This window comes from Mus musculus, chromosome 11, assembly GCF_000001635.26.
Source record: "Mus musculus strain C57BL/6J chromosome 11, GRCm38.p6 C57BL/6J".
Classification (NCBI taxonomy): Eukaryota; Metazoa; Chordata; class Mammalia; order Rodentia; family Muridae; genus Mus; species Mus musculus.
Window position 1 is genome coordinate 84,715,779 of NC_000077.6, and position 11,655 is coordinate 84,727,433.

The following is an 11,655-nucleotide window of genomic DNA, read 5'->3' on the forward strand; positions in this document are numbered from 1 at the left end:
TGTGTAGCCCTGGCTGTCCTGGAACTCACTTTGTAGACCAGGCTGGCCTCGAACTCAGAAATCCGCCTGCCTCTGCCTCCCAAGTGCTGGGATTAAAGGCGTGCGCGTCCACTACCCGGCACAAAAAATGAATTCTTTTCAGCTCAAAGTTGGTGGTTCTAGTCTACAATCAATTGGCTTCATAATTTTGAACCAGGTTTAAACATCAAGACAGGATCATGTGGCAGAGTGAACAAGCTCGATCTATGGCCAGGAATCAAAGAAAAGAAGAGAAAAGAAGAGAAGAGAAGAGAAGAGAAGAGAAGAGAAGAGAAGAGAAGAGAAGAGAAGAGAAGAGAAAAGAAAAGAAAAGAAAAGAAAAGAAAAGAAAAGAAAAGAAAAGAAAAGAAAAGAAAAGGGCTAGAACATTGCAATCCTTTTCCAGGACACAGCAGTCATGACCTCTCCCTAGGCCACATGTCTTAAAGGTCCAAATAGCACCACCCTTTAACACATGAGCCTTTGGGGCCATTCAACCTCCCAACTATATGGAGTCTCTTCTAGACCGAGGGAGAAAGAGCACCCTGTGAATGCTTAGAGATGGAGTACTGTTTAGGAGATGTTGAGCCAGTGGGGTGGGAACAGTTACCCTTTGCAACAACAATCCATCCCATTGTTACTTGGCCTCACTCTATAAGCCAGGTCATACTGCATCCCAGCGCCTATGCAATTGCATGGACCCAGCATCTTACAAACTACAGAGAGTATAACCGCCCATTCCATTCTTGTATCAGCCTGTGAAGGAAACAATGTAGCATGGTCCCCATGTCCCAGATGGCATCTTCAGCTACTCTGTCCCTTATGGTCAGCTGTTAGCCATATGTAGCTATCATATTCTGATTTTGGTTAGTAAAAATTGAGATGTGTCCTGTTAGTACAAAACATACAAAGAATGCAAAATGCCTCATTAATCCTCTTCTATTGATAACATGTTGAATTGATAATGTCTTAGTTCTATCGAGTTAAATAAAATACATTTTAAAAAAATTATTATTAGCGAGGCAGTAGTGGCTCACACCTTTAATTCCAGTATTTAGGAGGCAAAGGTAGATGGATCTCCAAGTTTGAGACCAGACTTGTCTACAGAATGGGTTCCAGGACAACCAGGGCTACACAGAGAAACCCTATCTCCAAAACAAACAAATAATAATAATTAGTAGTAGTAGTAGTTTTTATTATTGGTATGTGTGCGTGTGCATAAGTACAGACATAAACATGCCAGGGCACATCTGCGGAGGTCAGATGACACCTCTGGGGAGTCAGTTCTCTCTTTCCACCTGTTGAGGCAGGGCCTCTTTTAGTTCTGCTGTGCTGCAGAGGCTACACAGAGTTGAAAGTCAGCCTGAAAGACATAATATCCTGTATGTAAACAAACAAACAAATAAGCAAACAAGCAAACAAATGCATACATCCTAATTAAAACGCATTGTTTGACCTTGGCACACATTTTAGACTGACCCCAGAGGCCCTCACATGTTAAACACACATCTACCTCTGAGCTCCATGCTTAACCCCTTGTTTGTTTTCTCTCTCTTAGAAATCAAACATTTATTTACTTATTTGTTTTGCATTTATTATTCTCTCTGTTTTTATTTGGGAGGAACTGCAGGTGTGCCACGACGCCTGTGTGAAGGTCGGAGTGTAGCTCACAGGAGTCAGCTCTCCTCCCATCATGTGGACCCCAGGGCTCCAACACAGTTGGTCAGGATTGGTGGCAAGGACCTTTTGTTCTTTTAAAAAAAAAACATTTTATTTTATTGTTTATTTTGTGTGCATGTATGTGGACACACACTGGGAAGACACCGTGTGGGAGTTGGTTCTCTTTTTCTACCATATAGGCTCTGGGAATCGAACACAGGTCCTCATGTTTGGCAAGACCTGCTGAGACATCTTGCTGGCCTTTTGTTTGTTTTTTAAATTAAGGATTTAAATGTGTGTCATGCAGAATTGATGGGAATGTTTCAAGACAGGGTTTCTCTGTGTAGCCCTGGCTGTCCTGAAACTCATTCTGTAGACCAGGCTGGCCTTGAACTCAGAAATCCGTCTGTCTAAGCCTCCCAAATGCTGGGATTAAAGGCATGTGCCACCACTGCCCACTGAGATTTTAAATTTTTTTGAAACTGCATATCCTTTCACCTATTACTTCACAAAATTCGAAGTAATTTTCTCCTAAGGAAATAGCCAACAATGTAGACAGGATTTTTTTTTTTTTTTTGAGACAGGGTCTCATTGTATAGCTATGGCTAGCTTGAAACTCACTATATGGACCAGGATGGCCTTGAACTCAGAAATCTGCCTCTGTCTCCTGAGTGCTAGAATCAAAGATGTATGCCACCACGCCTGTTGTGGGAAGATATTTTTCTTTATAATAGTGAAACATATCTAGCAACTAGAGTAATGTTCAAATAATTTTTTACATACCAATTTGATCATGCTAAACATAAAAAATGTGTTTAGGATCTTTAATAACAAAGGTTAATATGCTTTTTATAATGTCCAGTGGGAAAAGCACCCAAGAAAGTATATTTCATGCTATGCTATGAATGGCATGGTACACACATATAGATTTGCATAAAAATGCAAAGATATGCTGCTAAATGTTTTTCTTTGTGTGAGATTATACACAATATACACTTTCGTTACTATTTTCTGTTTTCTACTGTTCTTAATTTAGCATGCATTACTTTTATAATGAGGAAATTAATATTATAAAGACCTTAAACTCTTGGATTCAATAAAAAAATAGGCAAAGCATATTCATGTATGATACAGAAAAACGATGAATACAGCAGAAAAAAAAAGGTCTATAAATATAAAAATCCCCAGTCTCAGTAGTAATCAGGGAAATTAAAATAACAAAGAGATTTTTTACTGATATACCAGTTTAGGAGAGAGAGAGAGAGAGAGAGAGAGAGAGAGAGAGAGAGAGAGAGAGAGAGAATGCAATGTCAAAGAAGTAATGAAATGGAGATCGTCTCTCGTGCTCTGGGGAGAGTCATCTCTGGGGAGGACAGTTAGGCGACAACTGAGAAACTGTTAAAGGCACACTCTCCTCCATTTGGTAATTCATCTTTTAGGTCTGAGCTCACAAGCCTAAGAGGCTTGTACTAGCTTAGGGGAAGCATTGCTCATTGCATGCAATATCAAAATATTAAAAACAAGCCAAACGGACGTGAATTCCGTCAGTGAATCCATTCTGTGGAATACTAGGTGACAGATACAAGAATGGAAGAGAACTGTATTTTCTGGCATAAAATGAGGGAGATGAACTGTCAGACCATTGCAGCAGGATGGTTAATGTTAAGGAAAAAAGTCTCTCTCTATACGTGTACTTATATATGTGGGTTTGGGAAATTTTTACTTCATAGATCTCTGACTGGCGAAGAGAGTGACGGGAGTGGAGGGAGGTGGCAGGGGATTTGTCCTGTGATCCTTCACTATTAAGAGTTTAACTCAGGGCTCAGCGGGTAATGGCACTTGCCACCAAGCCTGATGACCTGATGACCCAGAGCCCACATGGTGGAAGGAAAGAACAGACTCCTACAAGTCGCCCTTTGACCTCCACATGTGAACTGTGTGTGTGTGCGCACACACACACACACACAGGTTAATAAAAAAGAAAGAAAAAAAAACTAAAATAAAAAAGAATTCAAACTAAGAGGAGGCTCTAGTGTTTACTGTGTGTGGTGGTTTTGGGGGGAAAACTGGCCCCCATAAGCTCATAAGAAGTGTCACTATTAGGAGGTGTCTTCTTGTTGGAGTGGGTGTGGCTTTGTTGGAGGAAGTATGTCTCAGTCTCTTCCGGCTACCTTCTGATCCAGATGTAGAACTCTCAGCTCCTTCTCCAGCACCATGTCTGCCAGGGTGCCTCCATGCTCCCACCAGGATGATAATGAACTGAACCTCTGAATCTGTAAGCCAGCCCCAATTAAATGTTTTTTTTTTTCCTTTATAAGAGTTGCCTTGGTCATGGTGCCTCTTCACAGCAATGAAACCCTAACTAAGACACTGTGTAACTTGGAGCAAATTACTTAACTGTTCCAAACTTCAGTTCCCCCATCTATAATACAGAGCTAACAACAACTTTACATACCTCATCAGGTTGCTGAGAAGATGTGCTGAAGTTATATAGTTACTCAGAACTCCCTTTGTTCCGAGTTCAGTACACAGTAGGCCTTCAAATGTCACTTCTCCTTTTACTGTGATTACAATCAGCAACTCCACACATAAATACTCTTGTTAACAGCTGTGCAAAATAATAAATAATGCATGTAAAAGAGTGGACACATAGCCAGTTGGTGGTGCTGCACACCTTTAATCTCAGCACTTAGGAGGCAGAGGCAGGCAGATCTCAGAGTTTGAGACCAGCCTGTTCTTCAGAACTAGTTCTGGGACAGCAAAGGCTACGCAGAGAAACTCAGTCTAGAAAAACAAAGCAAAACAAAACAAAACAGAACAGAACAAGAGCTGATGTGTAAATAGCAAGAGCATCCAACGGGAAGGAAGAGAGGGAGGAAGAGAGGGAGGAAGGAAGTAGGGGCTAATGTTGCTCAAGTTGGTACTGGTACCTTCTCCTATAACCACTCTGAACCCTCTGAAGTATCTGGTCTCCCCTAAGTGGGCTCCACCTTTCTCAAAGGCGATGACAATACCCTCTGTGACCAATGAGAGTCCCTCCCCAGGGCCCAGAACAGAGTAATTGCTCAGAGTTCTGCCATATTGCATCACAGTTTGTAGAATGCTTGCTTACCATACACAAAGCCCTGAGTTTGATCCCCAGAATGCACCATATAAACCAGATGTGGTAGTGCACATTTATAATCTCAGCACTCAGAAGGTGGAGGCAGAAGAACCAGAAGATCATGAGTGTCCTCAGAAACATATGAAGTTTGAGGCTAACCTGGAATACATGAGACTCTGTCCAAAAAAGAAAAAGAAAGAGAGAGGAAGAAGAAGAGGAAGGAGGAGGAGGAAGAAGAGGAGGAGGAGAAGAAAGGAGGAGGAGGAGGAGGAGGAGGTGGAGGAGGAGGAGGAGGAGGAGGAGGAGGAGGAGGAGAAGGAGGAGAGGGCTAGAGAGATGGCTTAGCAGTTAAGAGCACTGACTGTTCTTCCAAAGGTCCTGAGTTCAAATCCCAGCAACCACATGGTGGCTCACAACCATCTGTAATGGGATCCGATGCCCTTTTCTGGGGTGTCTGAAGACAGCTACAGTGTACTAACATATAATAAATCAATAAAAAAAATTTTTTGAAAAGAAAAAAAAAAGAAGTAGAAGTAGAAGAGGAGGAGAAGAGCTCTTGAGTGTCATGAATCCCAATATCCAAACCTTGGCTCTTTCTTCCCAGCTGATCTCAGGCTGGGACATCATCCACTGAAACCTCTGAGCCTTAGCTTCCTTACTAGTCTGATAGTCTGATAGTACTTATGAACCTCATAAGGACATTGACAAGATCAAACAAGGCAGCATGTGGGAACACCAGACTCCAGTAGAGTTGTTCAATAGAGTTGACTCCTGGATGGGCCTCCCCCTGCTGGCGTAACAGAGATGGCAATGGAAAATGCCCACTGAGTCTTGCTGTCTAACCTACCCATGCTTGTCAGATACTGCCCTAAGAATCTTACATGTACCACATTTTTATCCTTTATAATCTTATTTGTTTCTTTCCCCCATGTAATTAGCCTTAATTCACAGATGGGGAAACTGAGTCTGAAAGCAGGGAAGAAACGCTCCTAAGGTCACAGAGCAGGAAATAGCAAACCAAGGACATGAGGCCAGACCTGTCTTATTCTTGAACACAAGCTGGTCATTGTTCTCCTTGGAGCAGCATGAAAGTGTGTGTGTGCGTGCGCGTGCGCATGTGTGTGTGTGTGTGTGTGTGTGTGCGCACTCCGTATCATCTATGAACAAAGTGCACGGGTGTGCAAGGCCTCAGATTTCCCCCTTCCCAAACACACACACTTAACTTTGTCAAATAAAAGAAAAGGGGGGACATTACACGGTAGTCCTGGGCAGAACTGAGGCCCTGAACTTGTGCTGGGCTCCTGGTTCAGCCGGGATAACCCTTGTCCTGTCTTGGTGTACTTGGTGGTAGAACGCTTCTATAGGGCCCTGGGTTCAATCCCCAGCGTCACACAAGTGCATACACATATGTCCATGGGGTTTTAAAACATACACCCACTATGTCTTTACCATCAAAAAGTATTTCTACTTTTCTGTACTATAAGGATTTCTGTTCTTAAAAGCACACACACATGCACATATGTGCAGAACCATACAAAACAAAACTAAAATTTCCAAAGGGATTCACCATTTAGGTGCCTAGGCCAGCGAGAAGACACCCCTGTGCTGCCCTCTTGGGGCCAGCAGCAGATGACAGGGTGGGGGCAGGATGCTGGAAACCGAAAGCCCCAGAGTAACCTAAGCAACATTTACCCTCTTCAGACTTGGAGCTCATCTAGGCCTGGCGATCACCCAGTGGCACACAGAGTGCCCTGTCTCCTCCTGGGCTTTTTATGGGGGTAGGTGATAGATATTCTCTCTCTCTCTCTCTCTCTCTCTCTCTCCACCCCCCAAGTTCTAGGTAGAGGACATTGACAGAGAAGAGAAGTCAGAGACAGCAGAACCCACTCGCCATTCCCCTTCTTTGCTGCCAGAAGCTGTGCTTTGTGAATGGGCACAGGGGTCTCCTTGAGGATAGGATACATGAGGACAAACCCAGATCACATGCCCACATGCCCACAAGGCTGCATGCTCACCCACTGGGGATGTGCCAAAAGACATTGGCCAGTGCTCCTCCCCAGGTGACTCTGTGGGTTTTCTCCTCCAGCCCAAGACCCTGAGTTCCTTTTCAGACAATAAGGAGTAGTCCGATGATAAAGATGCAGCTAGCCCTGGAAAGCTTCGTGCCCAGGGGTGTCACCGGGGATGTGTGGTGTTGAACTGGAGCCAGAGAGAAAGACCACGCTGTTCCTTTCTTACCTAATCAAACCTCCCAGCACTGACAGAGGTGAACTGGGGGTGGAGAGCTCTGCCTCGCCATTATCTCTGCTCCTGTGGCACCTTCTGCTTCCCCCCTCCCTCCATCCCTTCCTCCCCCGCCCTCCTCTCCATCCCAGCTTTGCTCCCGCCTATGAAAAATCAGCAAATAAAAAGTTACATTAACCCCACCCTGACCTCGCCAACATAATACACTGCAGGCTGATGCGCTGCCTTCGGAGGCTCACTGAGAACCTGTCAGTCTCCAATGTCCCGAGCACAGCCTGGGGAGTATTTACCGGATAATTAATATATTAAATGCATGAAAAATAGTTACACAGACTTACCCCCCCTCCCCACCCAGAGAAGGGGGCAGAATGCAAAAAAAAAAAAAAAAAAAAAAAGACAGATTCGGGCTGTATACCATCAATATAAAAGCATCCCCCGAATAGCCATCATAAAAACTGTTCATAATTTTATAGCTTCATTCCTGTTGGAGCACCATAAAGACAAGTCATATTTTTTACACTCAGGATGCCCCATAAAAAAAAAAAAAAAAAAAAAAAAGAATGGAGCAAGAAAACGAGAAGTTGGCAGGAGGTGTTTTCCCTCTCACCTGAGGGTGAGTGACAAGGAGGAGACCCCCGTGTCTGTCCTACGTGACCCCTTCCGGCCACCTTTTTCTTGGCCCAGCTGTGAATTCTGATGAGTCCATCAGAATAATTATTAATTGGATGATTTTACTACTTTGTATTTGGCCTCCCTCCCCCCCCCTTTTTTTTGCTGATTTCATATTTATCTTTTATGAGGATGGAGGTGGGGGTGGGGTATGGCTCTGTGTCCAGATCCTTCATTTCTTTCCCTTTCTTTGGGGAGGCTGGGATGTGAGAAGCAGCACCAGAACTCAGCTAATTCTGTTAGGGCCCCGGTGCAAAGCATCAGGGGCCCTGAGCAGGTCTTTTGTGGGAGATGTTAAGGCTCCAGACTAAGCGGTTGAAGATGAAGGAGAGTAGGCTATATCACCTGGCCCCTGATCGCCCGAGTTTAAGCTGGGGTAGGATGGGTGCCTGAGAGCCACTGCAGGTACAGGGTGTTCAGACCCAGCCCTGGCTAGTCCAGGACGTGAGCGGGACAGCTGGAGCACAAAGGGTGTCCCTTTCCTGCTTGGCCTTGAGTGTCTTCCAAAGACATAAATAGTAAGATGGCCCAATCCCTGCCATATACTCATCATGCACACCTTTCAGAGACCTGTCCTTTTCCCTCTGACCCCACCCAAGAGGAAGCTCTGATCAGCTTCCTGACCCTGAACCAGAGGAGGCAGTGAGAGCAGAAATCCCCCTCGGAGGGAAACCGTGGGTACCCAGCCACTCAAGGGAGCCGAGGCTACTCAGTCCCTTCGCCTCTGGTGAGGAGCTGCGGACGCATGGGGGAGACAGACACTCGCAGAGAGATGCGCAACCGAGCTCTGGCGACCGCCCCATCTGCCCTGCAAATTCAGGCTGCCTGAAGGACCAAACACAGAGAGAGGGAGTGGCTGTCCGAGCGAGCGTCCGTTGGCCATGGTACTGAAGTGGAGTTTTCCAGGCTCTTGGGGAAAAGTCGCTGGACAGTCCTGACTTGCCCAGCCTGGCACACCCAGCGTCCCTGGATTCTGCTCCGATGGACTTCAGCTGATGCCTTCATGGCTAAACTAAGAAGACAGAGCCTCAGGACCTCTTTCAGGGTTTCTGCATTTCTTGTACCTTTGCCTGCCCTGCCTTCCTGCAGAGGTAGCAGGTGTCCCCAGAAAGTCACCCTGTCTCCTTATGACAAAAAAGACCAGAAGAGGTATCCTCTGCTCATACAGGCTTTCTCGATGACAAAGGATCTGTCACCCCCTGCAATGTGTGGGTTCCCTGGGGGCATTCTGGTCTTCCCATTAGAGAAGTCTTCTTCATGACACCAAGCTACTTTCTACAGACAGAAATTTTCACAGAGAACCTTCTGTCCTCCATCCAGCTGGGATTTGATTATGCAAACCCTTCTCCATTATCTAGTGCTGCCCGAGAACACACTAGTGTTCCCCTACATCTCCTTTGCCAGACTGGGGTTTCCTCCAAGGCAGGGGCTCTGCTTCCCCAGTCAGAGAAGGCAGACATCCTTCATCTTGGTCAGAAACTGGGTTTTTCCCATCAGGCCCAACACTACCAGCCCCAGGGCCTGGGACTCTTTTATAAGTTCAGGGCCCTGGTTAAAGGTATTGTTGTGGTTTCTCCAGAAGATGGGAGCAGGCAGCAGGTAAAAAAAAAAACAAAAAACAAAACAAAAAAAAACACCAAACAAACAAACAATTCCTAAACAGGAGTGTGGGGCCTCTGGAAACTCCACAAAGCAGGCTTCCCTGAGGCAAGAGCTGTGTGTGCATCCTTTGTGTGTCCCTGAAGTCGGGAGTAGTGCTCAATTCCTGCTACGGTTGAGTCTGGCTACGCCATCTGTGAACTGGACAAAGGGGAGCAACATTATCAGCCCCTGCCCCCGAGTGCCAGCCACAGACCTTCATATCTACTATCTCACGGTCTCACCACCATCCTGCAAGGCAGATATCCTTATCCTCTCTCTGCACATGAGACTGGCCTGACACTCAGGTCTCCTGTTCCAACTCCCTCAGCCTGGTCCTGGTCTCTCCTGCCTCCTCACCCCTCTTGTCTAACTGTACCGATCCATTCCTATAAAAAGCAGCCACGTGGACCAACTCGGGTCACAATCACACGCTTCAATCAAAGAAACAGGGGCATGCCAGAGGAGGCTCTCCCCAATCTCGGATATTCAGCACCATGGACATAGGCAATCAGGATGCACCTATGGGAGCCTGCATACCCTTTCTACCCAGGTGGTAGTTCTGTGATTCTGTGTGCCTAAAAGGGGGGGGGGGAGACAGAAAAAGGGGGGGTCACTGAGGAAATCAGATTTGTTTATTACATTTTCTCTTGTGGTTTTGTTTTTGTTAAATGAAACGCTAAGCCCTCCTTTTCCCATTCCCAGTATATGACAGGGGTGAAAACATCGTGTGTGTGTGTGTGTGTGTGTGTGTGTGTGTGTGTGTGTGTGTGTGTGTGTGTATGTGTTAAAAACAGGTCCACTACCTCTTTTAAACCAGAACTAAAAATGGGGAGGGGAATAAACATCCTCCTCCCCCAAAAGGAAAAGCATCAACTAATTTGAAAAATATTTAAGAAACTCTGGGTCGTCATCCACTCGCCTCTCCCTGCTCCATAATTACACTGCAGTGCCTGATATTTTCATGGGACATTAAACCAGGAGTCAGGTGATGGGTTCCTTCCGTCTACGCCTATCCGTTAGCCGCCAGGCCCCCGCGGACCTTGACATTATTAATAGTCCTATTCATTAAGTATTACTCTTGTAGAATGAGTAGCATAATATTGGCCTGGAGATAGGAACAGGCAGAAGGAATAAGTCAAATTAATTTTCCGGAGCAAACGCCCCGGTTCTGTAAATGACATTCCGTACTGTTAGCATTTTAAATGTGGCACAAATGGCAGGAGACACAATTTGAAAGCAAAATACTAGAAGACATGGCTCAGGGTGGAACGTGGCAGCGGGAAAATCTAAGAGCGCCAGGGACCTGGGGGTGGGAGGGTCTGGCCTGTGTAGTGACAGGGAGAGGAGGGATTTTTTTTAATGGGCATTTATTTTAAATGCAGTTGAGGGAGGAGGACGGTAGGCAGTGTAGGCGAGGCGTGTGACATTGTGAGAGTGTGGAGGGGTGTTTGCTGGGACAGAGAGCAGGGATCAATCATGGCTCCCCCCTCCCCAGGAATGAGCTCCAGGGTGGAGCTGAGGGCTTCCTGCCTGTAGCTCGCTCAGTGGGATGTTTTCCTTTGCAGCCTCTCTGGCCATGTGGAAAGCTAACTCCTGCCTTTCATACTCAACATGAGGTTTGATCTTCAAGGTAGATGAGGGCATACTCGCTCCACCCCTCTACCCAACATCACTGGTCGGTTCTGGGACAGATGTGACATTAGATTTTAGAGAATGGAGTACACACTTAGTGAGGTGAGACCTGCACCCTCTGGAAGCTTCGAACCCAGTGGTCCAATGGGGTTTGTGATTTGGGGGAGTGGAAATAAAAGAGGATGAAGTACTCAAGCCAGAGATGATTCCCCACTGTGTGCATTAAGGGCCACTTGCTAGGGTATTGGCTTTTATTGGATTGGAACATTGGAGTGAGTGGGGCCAAGAGGGCTATTTCACAGGACAGAAGACTTGGGAAAGGTGGTACCTGCAGAAAGGCCAGACAGTGACTAAACAAACCGGCAGCCTTATCAGAAATCACACTGTGCTTCAACAAAGCCAGATTGTGTGTAAAAAGACAAATGTCCACTCATAATGCCTCCACTATCTCATAAGAAAGCCATCTAATACTCACCTGCCAGAGACTTTGCCGGTATAATGCCCATCAGTACATAAGTAGGTACCCTAGAATGTGCCAGACATCTTGAAGAATGGACAGGGGAGTCAATGTGGAACTAAATATCTGTCCTTCAAGATGCCTGTCTGCACCTTCCCCACCTTGAAGAGGGTACCATCCAAACTTACCTGTGATCTGTCCAGGACCTGAAGCCATTCAGTCAGGACCTGAG

At 45.9% G+C, this 11,655-nt stretch overlaps 1 long non-coding RNA gene across 1 annotated transcript; it reads right to left on the reverse strand.

Annotated features, from left to right (window-relative positions):
* Nucleotides 1–1,197: 1,197 nt before the first annotated feature.
* Nucleotides 1,198–4,654, reverse strand: 1700109G15Rik (RIKEN cDNA 1700109G15 gene). Its single transcript, NR_046197.1, has 3 exons — nt 4,608–4,654; nt 4,133–4,285; nt 1,198–1,381 (listed from the first exon to the last, which is right to left on the reverse strand). It is a non-coding gene; the product is annotated as an RIKEN cDNA 1700109G15 gene (long non-coding RNA).
* Between the last annotated feature and the right edge of the window lie 7,001 nt (nt 4,655–11,655).